We start from the raw sequence: 14422 nt of genomic DNA, 5'->3' as shown, positions 1-14422 counted from the left end.
GAGGTCGAGCGGGGTAAATGCGCTCTGAGGAGGGTGAGGAGTATTTATAGCCAAGGTGAAAAACCGCTCGTCTGAGGAAAATGGACGAACGTACCCCTAACCCTTCTCATCCTAGGGACATGTGTCACCCGCGTACTGAGAAGTGGAGATTGTGGGTGAGTATTTTAATCTTATCATGGGATGCAGAACGGTTTGAGCGGCAAACACCAAAAATTCAGATAAGAATATTTTAAAGTTTCATTCGCAAATTCTTCAGCTGACAGGGACACAGTGAAGATTTTGAATAGGTTTCAAATAGAATGCACATGAAGAATTTGTGAACAGACTGGGTTGAGTTTAGCATAGAGGGGGAAGGGTCCGATCACATTCACTTAGCAAAAAAGTCAACTTGAAGAATTAGCAATAAGTGAATGCTATAGAGGACTAAAAACTCAAATATATATATATATATATATATATATATATATATATATATATATATATATATGTATAGTCAATGAAGAACATAGTCAGAAAGAGTGAAGACTTTACAAAGTTGAAGAACTTGAATAACTGAGGAATTTCAAAAATGAAGAAAAACTCAAATTGAATATTTTCAACTTTTGTTGGTGGCGTGACCCACTGTATAAGAATGATGATTTTAGACACCGCGTACAATTGTCGTTGGGCTCTGATAATCAAATTCTTCATTAATTTCTCCACACTTAGAGGGTTTGTCTTCATTGATTGAAGAAAAACGTTACTTCGTGTGTTGCACATCTAAGTCATCAATTTTTCATAAGTGTTAGGATGTGTGTCGTTTTCAAAGAACATTCGAAGATTCTAAGATATTTAGCTCACACCACAACTTGCTAAATCTCTTCTCATCCAAGGGCTTTGTGAAGATATCGGCTAGCTATTCCTCAATCTTCACGTACTCGATAGAGATGTCGCCCTTCAACACATGATCGCAAAGAAAATGATGACGAATCTGGATGTGCTTTGTCTTCGAGTGCTGAACTGGTTTATGAGCAATCTTGATGGCACTCTCATTGTCATAGAAGAGTGGCACATTCTTCACATTGATGTCGTAGTCCTCGAGGGTTTGCTTCATCCATAGAAATTGAGCACAGCATGAACTAGCATCAATGTACACAACTTCAGTAGTAGAGAGTGATACATAGTTCTGCTTCTTCGAGGACCAACATACTAAGGATCATCTGAGGAAATGGCATGTGTCTGATGTTGACTTGCGGTCCACAAGATCACCAGCATAGTCAGAGTCAGGATATCCAATGAGATCAAAAGCCGAGCCCTTGGGATACCATAATCCAAGTTTTGGAGTGTGAGCTAGATATCGAAGGATATGCTTCACAGCCTTATGGTGTGATTCCTTTGGTGTAGCTTGAAAACGGGCACACATGCAAACACTAAGCATAATATCTGGCCTAGATGCACATAGATACAATAAGGAGCCAATCATGGAGCAGTATACCTTTTGATTGAAGTCTATACCATTTTCATCAGTGCATAGATGGCCATTTGTGGGCATAGGGATTTTGACGCCTTTGTAATCTTGCATGCCGAATTTCCTCAATACATACTTGAGGTATTTCTCTTGAGATATGAAGATGCCGTTGCGCTGTTGACGAATCTGGAGACCTAAGAAGAATTTCAATTTTCCCATCATAGACATTTGATATTCCTCACTCATCATATAGGCAAATTTGTCACTGTAATGTTGGTGTACAGCCAAAGATAATATCATCAACATATATTTGGCACACGAATAACTCATCATCATAGGTTTTGGTGAAAAGAGTTGGGTCAAGTGAACCAGGTTTGAAGCCTTTATTCATGATGAATTCCTTCAAGGTATCATACCACGCCCGAGGGGCCTACTTGAGGCCATAGAGGGCCTTGTTGAGTCTAAAGACTTGGTCAGCATGCTTTGGATCTTCAAAACCTCGAGGTTGAGCAACATAAACTTCTTTCTCGAGCTTACCATTGAGGAATGCACTTTTGACATCCATTTAATATAAGATGATATTATGATGGTTATCATAAGCAAGCAATATGCAAATAGCCTCAAGTCTCACAACTGGTGCAAACGTTTCATCAAAATCAATTCCTTCAACCTGTGTGTAGCCTTGAGCTACAAGTCATGCCTTATTCCCCACCACAAGGCCATTTTCATCTTGCTTGTTGCGGTAGATCCATTTGGTGCTAATGATATTGTGCTTGCGCCCGTCTGGTCACTTGACTAGTTCCCAGACATTGTTGAGCTCAACTTGATGTTGTTCCTCTTGCATCGCTTGAATCCACTCAGGCTCCATAAATGCATCATCTACTTTGGTGGGATCTGTGATAGAGACAAAAGCGAATTGCCCACAAAAGTTAGACAAATGTGAAGCCTTTGAGCGTGTGAGAGGACCTGGTGCTTTAATGTTGTTGATGATTCTCTCAACCTGCACTTCATTTGCGATGTGAGGATGAGAGGGTTGACAATGTTGAGTGGGCTCAGCATTTTCTTCAGAGTCATGTTCCTTAGGTGCACCAGCATGATGTTCTTCACGTTCTGGAATGACTTCTTCAGTAGATTCTTCTGTAGGAATGACTCCTCAGTAGCCTTGAACTTAATGGATTCCTTAGGTGATATTTCATCTAGCACAGGAGGTAGGTGCTCTCTTTGCGAGCCGTTAGTTTCATCGAACCACACATCTATAGTTTCAACAACCTTGTGGTGATAGGTGTTGAAGACTCTGTAGGTGTGCCAGTCCTTTCCGTAACCAAGCATAAAACCTTCATGTGCTTTCAGTGCAAATTTAGAATTGTGATGAAGATGTCAACATTTAGCACCGAAGACTTTGAAATAACTCACATTGGGTTTCTTGTCAGTGAGGAGTTCATATGAGGTCTTTTTGAAGAATTTGTGAAGATATACCCTGTTGATGATGTGGCACGCAGTATCAATTGCCTCGGGCCAGAAGCGAGGAGGCGTCTTGTATTCATCAAGCATAGTGCGAGCCATCTCAACAAGAGTCTTGTTCTTGCGCTCCACGATGTCATTTTGCTGAGGAGTATAGGGAGCAGATAATTCATGAGTGATACCAAGTTCATCAAGATAGTCATCAAGACCAGTATTCTTGAACTCGGTCCCATTGTCACTTCTAATGTGCTTGATCTTCACACGGATGTTTGTTGAAGCCCTTGAGGAAAATCGTTTGAAGACTTACTGCACTTCAGTTTTGTAAGTGATGATATGCACCCATGTGTAATGAGAATAGTCATCAACAATAACAAAGCCATATAAAGATGCAGCACTAGTGAATGTGGCATAATGAGTAGGGCCGAAGAGGTCCATGTGAAGCAATTCAAATGGACGAGTGGTAGTGATGATAGTCTTTGAGGGATGCTTGGCCTTGGTCATCTTTCCAGCTTCACAAGCTCCACACAGATGGTCTTTGAGGAATTTGACGCCCTCGATGCCAATGAGATGCTTCTACTTCATGAGCATGTGCAAGTTCCTCATGCCAGCATGACCTAGTCGTCGATGCCATAACCAGCCCTCTGAAGCTTTTGCCAGTAGACACGTGGCAGGTTGTGGTCCTGTAGAGAAATCAACAATATACAAGTCTCCTCTCCTAAAGCTTTCGAAGACTTTGGAATTGTCAACTTCCATGATCACAACACAATGATACTTGCCAAAGACAACAACCATATCAAGATCACAAAGCATTGAGATAGATGATATGTCTCCATCGTATCTACTTTTCCAAACACTTTTGCCCTTGTTTTGGACTCTAACTTGCATGATTTGAATGGAACTAACCCAGAATGACGTTGTTTTCAGTAGAATTGCCATGGTGTTATTTTTGTGCAGAAATAAAAGTTCTCAGAATGACCTGAAAATCAATGGAGAATATTTTTGGAATATATAAAAAATACTGGCGAAAGAATCAAGGCCAGGGGCCCACACCCTATCCATGAGAGTGGGGGCGCGCCTACCCCCCTGGGCATGCCCCCTGCCTCGTGGGCCCCCTGGTGCTCCACCGACCTCAACTCCAACTCTATATATTCACGTTCGGGGAGAAAAAAATCAGAGAGAAGTATTCATTGTGTTTTACGATATGGAGCCGCCGCCAAGCCCTAATCTCTCTCGGGAGGGCTGATCTAGAGTCCGTTCTGGGCTCCGGAGAGGGGAATCCATCGCCATCGTCATCATCAACCTTCCTCCATCACCAATTTCATGATGCTCACCGCCGTGCGTGAGTAATTCCATCGTAGGCTTGCTGGACGGTGATGGGTTGGATGAGATTTATCATGTAATCAAGTTAGTTTTGTTAGGGTTTGATCCCTAGTATCCATTATGTTCTGAGATTGATGTTGCTATGACTTTGCTATGCTTAATGCTTGTCACTAGGGCCCTAGTGTCATGATTTCAGATCTGAACCTATTATGTTTTCATGAATATATGTGAGTTCCTGATCATATCTTGCAAGTCTATAGTTACCTATTATGTGTTATGATCCGTTAACCCTGAAGTGACAATAATTGGGATACTTACCGGTGATGGTCGTAGTTTGAGGAGTTCATGTATTCAATAAGTGTTAATGCTTTGGTCCGGTACTCTATTAAAAGGAGGCCTTAATATCCCTTAGTTTCCAATAGGACCCCGCTGCCACAGGAGGGTAGGACAAAACATGGCATGCAAGTTCTTTTCCATAAGCACGTATGACTATTCGGAATACATGCCTACATTACATTGATGAACTGGAGCTAGTTCTGTGTCACCCTATGTTATAACTGTTGCATGAGGAATCACATCCGACATAATTATCCATCACTGATCCATTGCCTACGAGATTTTCACATATTGATCTTTGCTTAGTTACTTTATCGTTGCCACTGTTACAATTACTACAAAAATGCTACTGTTACCTTTGCCACTGTTACCGCTACTTCCATACTACTTTGCTACTAAATACTTTGTTGCAGATATTATGTTTTCCAGGTGTGGTTGAATTGACAACTCAGCTTCTAATACTTGGCAATATTCTTTGGCTCCCCTTGTGTCGAATCAATAAATTTGGGTTGAATACTCTACCATCGAAAACTGTTGCGACCCCCTATACTTGTGGGTTATCAAGACTATTTTATGGTGCTGGTGCTAGGGAGCATAGCTCTATTATTTCAGTCACTTGGGATTTATATCTGTTGATCACTATGAAGAACTTGAAAGATAAAAGAACCAAGATTTTTCCCTCAACTACGAGGGGAGGTAAGGAACTGCCATCTAGCTCTACACTTGATTCACCTTCTGTTTTGAGTAAACTTGCGACACCTACTCCTGCCATTCATTCTGATATGTCGCATGTTATTGATGATGCCACTTCTGCTTTGCGTGATACTTATGATGAAACTACTTCTATACTTGATAATATTGTGCCATTAGGTGAATTTATTTCTGAACAACTTGCTAGGGTTAGAGAGAATGAAATTATTGAAACTGATAATATTGATGAAAGTGATGATGAAGATTCTCCCCCTAGATATGAATTTCCTGTTGTGCTTGAGGGTTATGTTATGGATGAAGAAACTGCTAGAGACTTTTTAGCTTGCAATGATAGATATGATCTTAATAAATTATTAGTTAAGCTGAAAGAAAAGTCTTCGAATGCTAGAATGAAATATGACCCTGCTTTTGCTACTTCACCTATCTATATTTCTGATAAGGATTATGATTTCTCTGTCCACATTGAGTTAATTACTTTGGTTGAATCTGATCCTTTTTAGGGCTATGAATCTGAAACTATTGTGGCACATCTTACTAAATTAAATGATATAGCCACCCTGTTCACTAATGATGAGAAAACTTGCTATTACTTTATTCTTAAATTATTTCCGCTCTCATTAAAGGGTGATGCTAAACATGGTTTAATTCTCTTGATCCTGGTTATGTGCGTAGTCCCCAGGATATGATTTATTACTTCTCTGCTAAATATTTCCCCGCTCATAAGAAACAAGCTGCTTTAAGGGAAATATATAACTTTGTGCAAATTGAAGAAGAGAGTCTCCCACAAGCTTGGGGGAGGCTTCTCCAATTACTTAATGCTTTGCCTGATCATCCTCTCAAGAAAAATGAAATACTTGATATCTTTTATAATGGACCGACCGATGCTTCCAGAGACCACCTGGATAGTTGTGCTGGTTGTGTTTTCAGGGAAAGAACAGTTGATCAAGATGAATTGCTATTGAATAATATGTTGAGTAATGAAAATGATTGGACAGTTCCTGAACCAACTCCTAAGCCAACTCCGAAGAAAAGGGGTATTCTATTTCTCGGTCCTGAAGATATGCAAGAGGCAAAGAAATCTATGAAAGAAAAAGGTATTAAAGCTGAAGATGTTAAGAATTTACCACCTATTGAAGAAATACATGGTCTTGATAACCCGACACAGGTAGTAAAGGTAAATTCTCTCTGTAGATTTGATGAAGGTAATATCCCTCGTTATAAGTCTGCTAGCCAATGCTTAGATGAGTTTGATAATTTTATTGTTAAACAAGTTATGTTGGTAGACAATTGAAACGTAATGCTTATATGATTGAACACTTGAGTGATTATATGTCTGGAGTTAAAGGTGAACTTAAACTTATTAGTAAACATGCTTCTATGGTTAACACTCAAGTAGAACAAGTACTCAAAGCTCAGAATGATTTGCTCAATGAATTAAATAATAAGAAAAATGATAATGCTGTTAGAGTTGTGACTAGAGGGGGTAAAATGACTCAGGAACCTTTGTATCCTGAGGGCCACCCTAAGGGTATTGAGCAAGATTCTCAGGGAACTAATGATGCACCTAGTTGTTCTAAGAAGAAGAAAAATAAAAATGATAGAACTTTGCATGCTTCTAGTGAACCTGTTGTTGACACACCTAAGAATCCCAATGATATTTCTATTTCTGATGCTGAAACACAATCTGGTAATGAACATGAACCTAGTGATAATATTAATGATGATGTTCATGTTGATGCTCAACCTAGCAATAACAACAATGTAGAGATTGAACCTGTTGTTGGTCTTGATAACCCACAATCAAAGAATCAATGTTATGATAAGAGAGACTTTGTTGCTAGGAAGCATGGTAAAGAAAGAGAACCATGGGTTCAGAAACCCATGCCTTTCCCTCCTAAACCATCCTAGAAAAAGGATGATGAGGATTTTGAGCGCTTTGCTGAAATGATTAGACCTATCTTTTTGCGTATACATTTGACTGATATGCTTAAAATGATCCCTTACGCTAAGTACATGAAGGATATTGTTACTAATAAAAGAAAGTTACCGGAAGCTGAAATTTCCACCATGCTTGCTAATTACACTTTTAAAGGTGGAATGCCAAAGAAACTAGGAGATCCAGGAGTACCAACTATGCCATGCTCCATTAAAAGAAACTATGTTAAAACTACTTTATGTGATCTGGGAGCCAGTGTTAGTGTTATGCCTCTCTCTTTATATCGTAGACTTGAATTGAATAAGTTGACACCTACTGAAATATGTTTGCAAATGGCCAATAAATCAACTGCTATACCTGTCGGTATTTGTGAGGATGTGTCTGCTGTGGTTGCAAACGTTACTATTTTAACTGACTTTGTTATTCTTGATATTCCCGAGGACGATAGTATGTCGATTATTCTTGGTAGACCCTTTCTGAATACTGCAGGGGCTATTATTGATTGCAAGAAAGGCAATGTCACTTTTCATGTTAATGGTAATGAGCATACGGTACACTTTCCGAGGAAACAACCTCAAGTCCATAGTATCAATTCTATTGGAAAATTTTCAACGATTATTATTGGAGGTTTTGAATTTCCTCTTCCTACTATCTGGAAGAAATATGATATTCTTATTTTTGGGGACATGCATATCCCCATTGAGGTAACCTAGTGTTATTCAAAATTTCTCTGGTTTCGTGTTATTCGAAAAGAGTTTGTTAACAAGACTTGATCAACCTTGTTAGTGGATTCCTTTTGATGAGCATGAGAAGGATGAAGTTAGAAACCACAACTCTCTGTACCCTCTTTTTACTTTCTATTATTTAAATTAAATAAAGCAAAAATAGTATTTTTTGACTGTTTTCTAAATTATCCTTGCAATAAAAAATACCCCGAAAATAAAAGTTCTCCAAATGCCCCGAAAATTTAATATGACTTTTTCTAGAATATTTAAGAATATTTGGCACTGAGAACACACCAGAGGGGGCAACCACCTGGCCATGAGGGTGCAGGGCGCGCCCTACCCCCTGGGCGCGCCCCTGCCTCGTGGGCCCCTCGTGGCCCCCCTCCACTTATTCTTGCGCCCACACACTCCTTCCTCCAGAAAAAATCACCACACAGCTCAAACCCGTGTTCTAGCTCGTTTTGCTGCCATTTTTGATCTCCTTGCTCAAAGCTCCATTCACAAAACTGCTTTGGGGGATTGTTCTTTGGTATGTGACTCCTCCAATGGTCCAATTAGTTTTTGTTCTAGTGCTTTATTTATTGCAATTTTTTGTTGCTTAGGTGACCCTATTCTTGAGCTTGCATGTCAAATTTATTTGGTCCCAAGTAGTTCTAATGCATGATATAGTCTCTAGGCACTTGTGGGAGTAGTTGCTATCAATCTTGTTGAGTTTGGTTCACTTTTATTTTGAGTTACTAAAAATTCCAGAATTTTTTTAGAGAAAGAAATATGTTTAGGAAAATGTACCAAGGTGGTTCCTCAAGGAAGCAAGGACCCAGGCCCGCGATACGTGAGCTGGAATATGAACTATCAAGAGAAGCTCAAGTGCGGCCTTGTGAATGGTCGTCAGAAGATTTTATGGTCCAAGCAGGAATTAATGAGGAATTTCACGTGTATGTGTGTAATGCTGAACTTGAGGGCTTCGTGTCAGATAAGTGTCCCCCAATATTATCACCTAACGGATTCCTTTGTGAGAAGGTTTAAATTTACATCATCACGCAATTCTCACACTGTCCTATTTGATCTCTATGATAAATCTTATACCATGGAGTTAGAAGATTTTAATACTGCTTGTAAACTCCTGCAGTGGGGTAATGTCAGTGAACCTAACAAATCTAAATTTAAAGAATTTCTTACTAGTATCACTGTGGGGGAATCTAGAGAAATAACACAAGCTACCATAGGGAGCATTCATTTTCCTGCCATACATTATTTTGCTCTCTTCGTGGGTAGATGCATTAACGGTAAAGATGAGGCTTGTCACATGTGCCTTCCAGATCTTAGTGTCCTCAAGAGTGTTGCATTAGGTGATAAACAATATAACTTGGGGCTATTGTTGCGCGTAGGTTGCATCTTAATAGTTTAAGTGAAAACTTGTTTGGTGGAATTTATGCAGCTTGTGTATCTAATTTTCTTGAGATACCCATACATGAAAATGATATGGAGTTTCCTCTTGCTTATCTAGATTTTAATGCTATGGTTCGCCATCAGTTTATTGAGAGGAATGAACAACCTCTCCAGTACCGACTAATCTTTGACAGGCGTCGCACTATCCATGTTGCTCTCCCTACTCCTGCTTTCTTTGACTTTCAGACAAAAGGGAGATACGTTATAACCAGGGGAGGAGGCGAACGAGTACGGGAGGAGGACGGAGGCAGCTCGCCTCCAAGCTACAGCTCATCAGGCAGTAGCTGCTGCATCTCAGTACGACCCCAGCTTCAACTTCGGATACGCACCAGGCCAGCCATGGGCATAGACCAACTTAGGCCAAAAGCCTAAGCTTGGAGGAGTACGTATTTCTCACCGACATTACATTCATATTGACACACTCATGCCAGTTGTCGGTGCTCATACTTTTTCATTGTATCATCCATGCTAGTTTATTTTCTGTTTTAAGCTTTCTTCTTGTGTGTTTGAAAAACCTTAAGAAAAAACAAAAAAAGTAGTTGTAGCTTTTAGCTAGTTTACTTTCCATGCCTGTAGTAGTAATAATTAAAAGAAAACCCAAAAAGATTTCTCGCTCTTCTTTTGCTTGTTGGGAGCTTTCCCGTGTAAATAGTTTTATTTCTTTTATTGTTCTTTGGGGGTCGAGAGGAGAATACCATGATGAAAATGTTGAGTGACTCTCATATGCATTATTATTGATCTAACAAAGAGCCCATATTACCTTGTCTTCTCCTGTATATTGAATGCTTGCAGATTCCAGCTTAGTCCAATGCACGTGCACTATTATTATTATTCACACTATTCAGTTGTGCAAGTGAAAGGCAATAATGACGATATATGATGGACTGATTGAGATGAGAAAAGCTGGTATGAACTCGACCTGTCTTGTTTTTGTAAATATGATTAGTTCATCGTTCCTGATTCAGCCTATTATGAATGAAACATGTTTGCAATGACAATTAGAGATTATAGTTGCTCATGCCATGCTTAATTTTCTAGGAGTTTATAATGGTTTACCTTGCGTGCCAACATGCTATTAAAATGGTTGTGATGTGGTATGATAGGGTGGTATTCTCCTTTGAACGATTCGAGTGGCTTGACTTGGCACATGTTCACGCATGTAGTAGAAACAAAATCAACATAGCCTCCATGATATTTATGTTCATGGTGAATTATATCCTACTCATGCTTGCATTCAGTGTTGATTAATTTTAATGCATGTTCATGACTGTTGTCGCTCTCTAGCTGGTCGCTTCCCAGTCTCTTTCTAGCCTTCACTTGTACTAAGCGGGAATACTGCTTGTGCATCCATTTCCATAAACTCCAAAAAGTTATTCCATATGAGTCCACCATACTTTCCTATATGCGGTATCTACCTGCCGTTCCAAGTAAATTTGTATGTGCCAAACTCTAAACCTTCAAATAAAAGTATGTTTTCTATGCTCGAATAGCTCATGTATCAACTAGGGTTGTCTATATCTTCCATGCTAGGCAGTTTATTCTCAAGAGGAGCGGGCTCCGCTCCTCACTCACGAGAAAATGGATGGTAACCGGGATGCCCAGTCCCATGCTCAAATCAAATCAAAATAATTGCAAACAAAACTCCCCCGGGATTGTTGTTAGTTGGAGGCACCCGTTGTTTCGGACAAGCCATGGATTGATTTTTGCTGGTGGTAGGGGGAGTATAAACTTTACCATTCTGCTTGGGAACTGCCTATAATGTGTGTAGCATGGAAGATATCGAGATCTCTCGGTTTTTATGTTGACAATGAAAGTATACCACTCAAAATATTATTCATCTCTATTTCAAAATCGAGCTCTGGAACCCCTACAAATCCCTGCTTCCCTCTGCGAAGGGCCTATCTATTTACTTTTATGTTGAGTCATCATCCTCTTATTAAAAAGCACCAGTTGGAAAGCACCGCTGTCATTTGCATGCATTACTATTAGTTTACATTGAGTATGACTATGACTGGATCTCTTTTACCATGAATTACAATTTCCAGTCAGTCCTTGATCTTCAGAGGTGCTCTGCATTTATGTTTTGCGGTCTCAGAAAGGGCTAGCGAGATACCATCTTGTTATATCATATTATGATTGTTTTGAGAAAGTGTTGTCATCCGAGATTTACTATTATTTCTCGCTAGTTGATTATGTCATTGATATGAGTAAACATGAGACCTAAATGTTATTGTGAATCTGATTAGTTCATCATCTTCGCTGAAAACTTGAATGCTGGCTTTACATATTTACAACAAGAAGAGCAAACAGAGTTTGTAAAAGTTTTTTCTTTATCACTTCCAGTTTGCCAACTGAATTGCTTGAGGACAAGCAAAGGTTTAAGCTTGGGGGAGTTGATACCACTCCATCGTATCTACTTTTTCAAACACTTTTTCCCTTGTTTTGGACTCTAACTTGCATGATTTGAATGGAACTAACCCGGACTGACACTATTTTTAGCAGAATTGCCATGGTGTTATTTTTGTATAGAAATAAAAGTTCTCAGAATGACCTAAAAATCAACAGATAATATTTTTGGAATATATAAAAAATACTGGCGAAAGAATCAAGGCCAGGGGGCCCACACCCAGTCCACGAGGGTGGGGGTGTGCCCCTTGCCTCGTGGGCCCCCTGGTGCTCCACCGACCTCAACTCCAATTCTATATATTCACGTTCGGGGAGAAAAAATCAGAGAGAAGGATTCATCACGTTTTATGATATGGAGCCACCGCCAAGCCCTAATCTCTCTCGGGAGGGCTGATCTGGAGTCCGTTCGGGGCTCCGGAGAGGGGAATCCATCACCATTGTCATCATCAACCTTCCTCCATCACCAATTTCATGATGCTCACCGCAGTGCGTGAGTAATTCCATCATAGGTTTGCTGGACGGTGATGGGTTGGATGAGATTTATCATGTAATCGAGTTAGTTTTGTTAGGGTTTGATCCCTAGTATCCATTATGTTCTGAGATTGATGTTGCTATGACTTTGCTATGCTTAATGCTTGTCACTAGGGCCCGAGTGCCATGATTTCAGATATGAACCTATTATGTTTTCATGAATATATGTGAGTTCTTGATCCTATCTTGCAAGTCTATAGTTACCTATTATGTGTTATGACCCGTTAACCCCGAAGTGACAATAATTGGGATACATACCAGTGATGACTATAGTTTGAGGAGTTCATGTATTCACTAAGTGTTAATGCTTTGATCCGGTACTCTATTAATAGGAGGCCTTAATATCCCTTAGTTTCCAATAGGACCCCGCTGCCACGGGAGGGTAGGACAAAAGATGTCATGCAAGTTCTTTTCCATAAGCACGTATGACTATATTCAGAATACATGCCTACATTACATTGATGAACTGGAGCTAGTTCTGTGTCACCCTATGTTATAACTGTTGCATGAGGAATCGCATCCGACATAATTATCCATCACTGATCCATTGCCTACAAGCTTTTCACATATTGATCTTTGCTTAGTTACTTTACCGTTGCCACTGTTACAATTACTACAAAACTACTACTGTTACCTTTGCCACTGTTGCCGCTACTTCCATGCTACTTTGCTACTAAATACTTTGCTGCATATATTAAGTTTTCCAGGTGTGGTTGAATTGACAACTCAACTGCTAATACTTGAGAATATTCTTTGGCTCCCCTTGTGTCGAATTAATAAATTTGGGTTGAATACTCTACCCTCGAAAACTGTTGCAATCCCCTATACTTGTGGGTTATCAATAGACATGAGTTTGAATCCTAAGGACTCGACAAGCATGACTTTGTCCATGTGTCGATCCTTCGAGATTGCAACCCTACCTAGACCCAATACCTTGCTTTTTCCTTTGTCAGCGTAGGTGATATGCTTCAGATGTGATGGAGATAAAGTAGTGTCCATCAATAGGGTCTTGTCACCGCTCATGTGATTTGTACATCCATCAATAGGGTCTTGTCAAGGCTTGGCCTTATGCCTTGTGTTTTGTTCCACTCTTGCTGCCCTAGTTTCCATCATACCGGTGTTATGTTCCTTGATTTTGCGTTCCTTATGCGGTTGGGTTATAATGGGAACCCCTTGACAGTTCGCTTTGAATAAAACTCCTCCAGCAAGGCCCAACCTTGGTTTTACCTTTTGCCACCTAAGCCTTTTTCCCTTCGGTTCTGCAGACTCAAGGGTCATCTTTATTTAAACCCCCGGGCCAGTGCTCCTCTGAGTGTTGGTCCAAACTAGAGCACCGTGCAGGGCCATCCCTTGGCAACTTGGGTTACATCGGCTCCTGTATGCTTAGCTTATCCGGTGTGCCCTTAGAAACAAGATATGTGCAGCTCCTATCGGGATTTGTCGGCACAGCGGGTGGTTTTGCTGGTCTTGTTTTACTATTGTCGAAATGTCTTGTAACCGGGATTCCGAGCCTGATCGGGTCTTCCTGGGAGAAGGAATATCCTTTGTTGACCGTGAGAGCTTGTGATGGGCAAAGTTGGGACACCCCTGCAGGGTTTTGAACTTTCGAAAGCCGTGCCCGCGGTTATGGGCAGATGGGAATTTTTTAATGTCCGGTTGTAGAAAACTTGACACTTGACTTAATTAAAATGCATCAACCGCGTGAGTAGCCGTGATGGTCTCTTCTCGGTGGGGTCCGGGAAGTGAACACGGTGTTGGAGTTATGCTTGAACGTAAGTAGTCTTGGATCACTTCTTGATCATAGTTTCTCGACCGTGCCTTGCCTCCTCTTCTCTCTCTCATTTGCGTATGTTAGCCACCATATATGCTAGTGCTTGTTGCAGCTCCACCTCATACCTTTTCCCTACCTATAAGCTTAAATAGTCTTGATCGCGAGGGTGTGAGATTGCTGAGTCCCCGTGACTCACAGATTACTTCCAAACCCAGTTTGAAGGTGCCGTTGATACCGTGCAGGTGATGCAACCAAGCTCAAGGAGGAGCTCGATGAAGATCGTGTCTCTTGTGTTGTTTCATTTCAGTTGATCAGTAGTGGAGCCCAGT

Source organism: Triticum dicoccoides, chromosome 6A, assembly GCF_002162155.2.
Source record: "Triticum dicoccoides isolate Atlit2015 ecotype Zavitan chromosome 6A, WEW_v2.0, whole genome shotgun sequence".
NCBI lineage: Eukaryota > Viridiplantae > Streptophyta > Magnoliopsida > Poales > Poaceae > Triticum > Triticum dicoccoides.
This window is presented reverse-complemented; position numbering follows the sequence as displayed.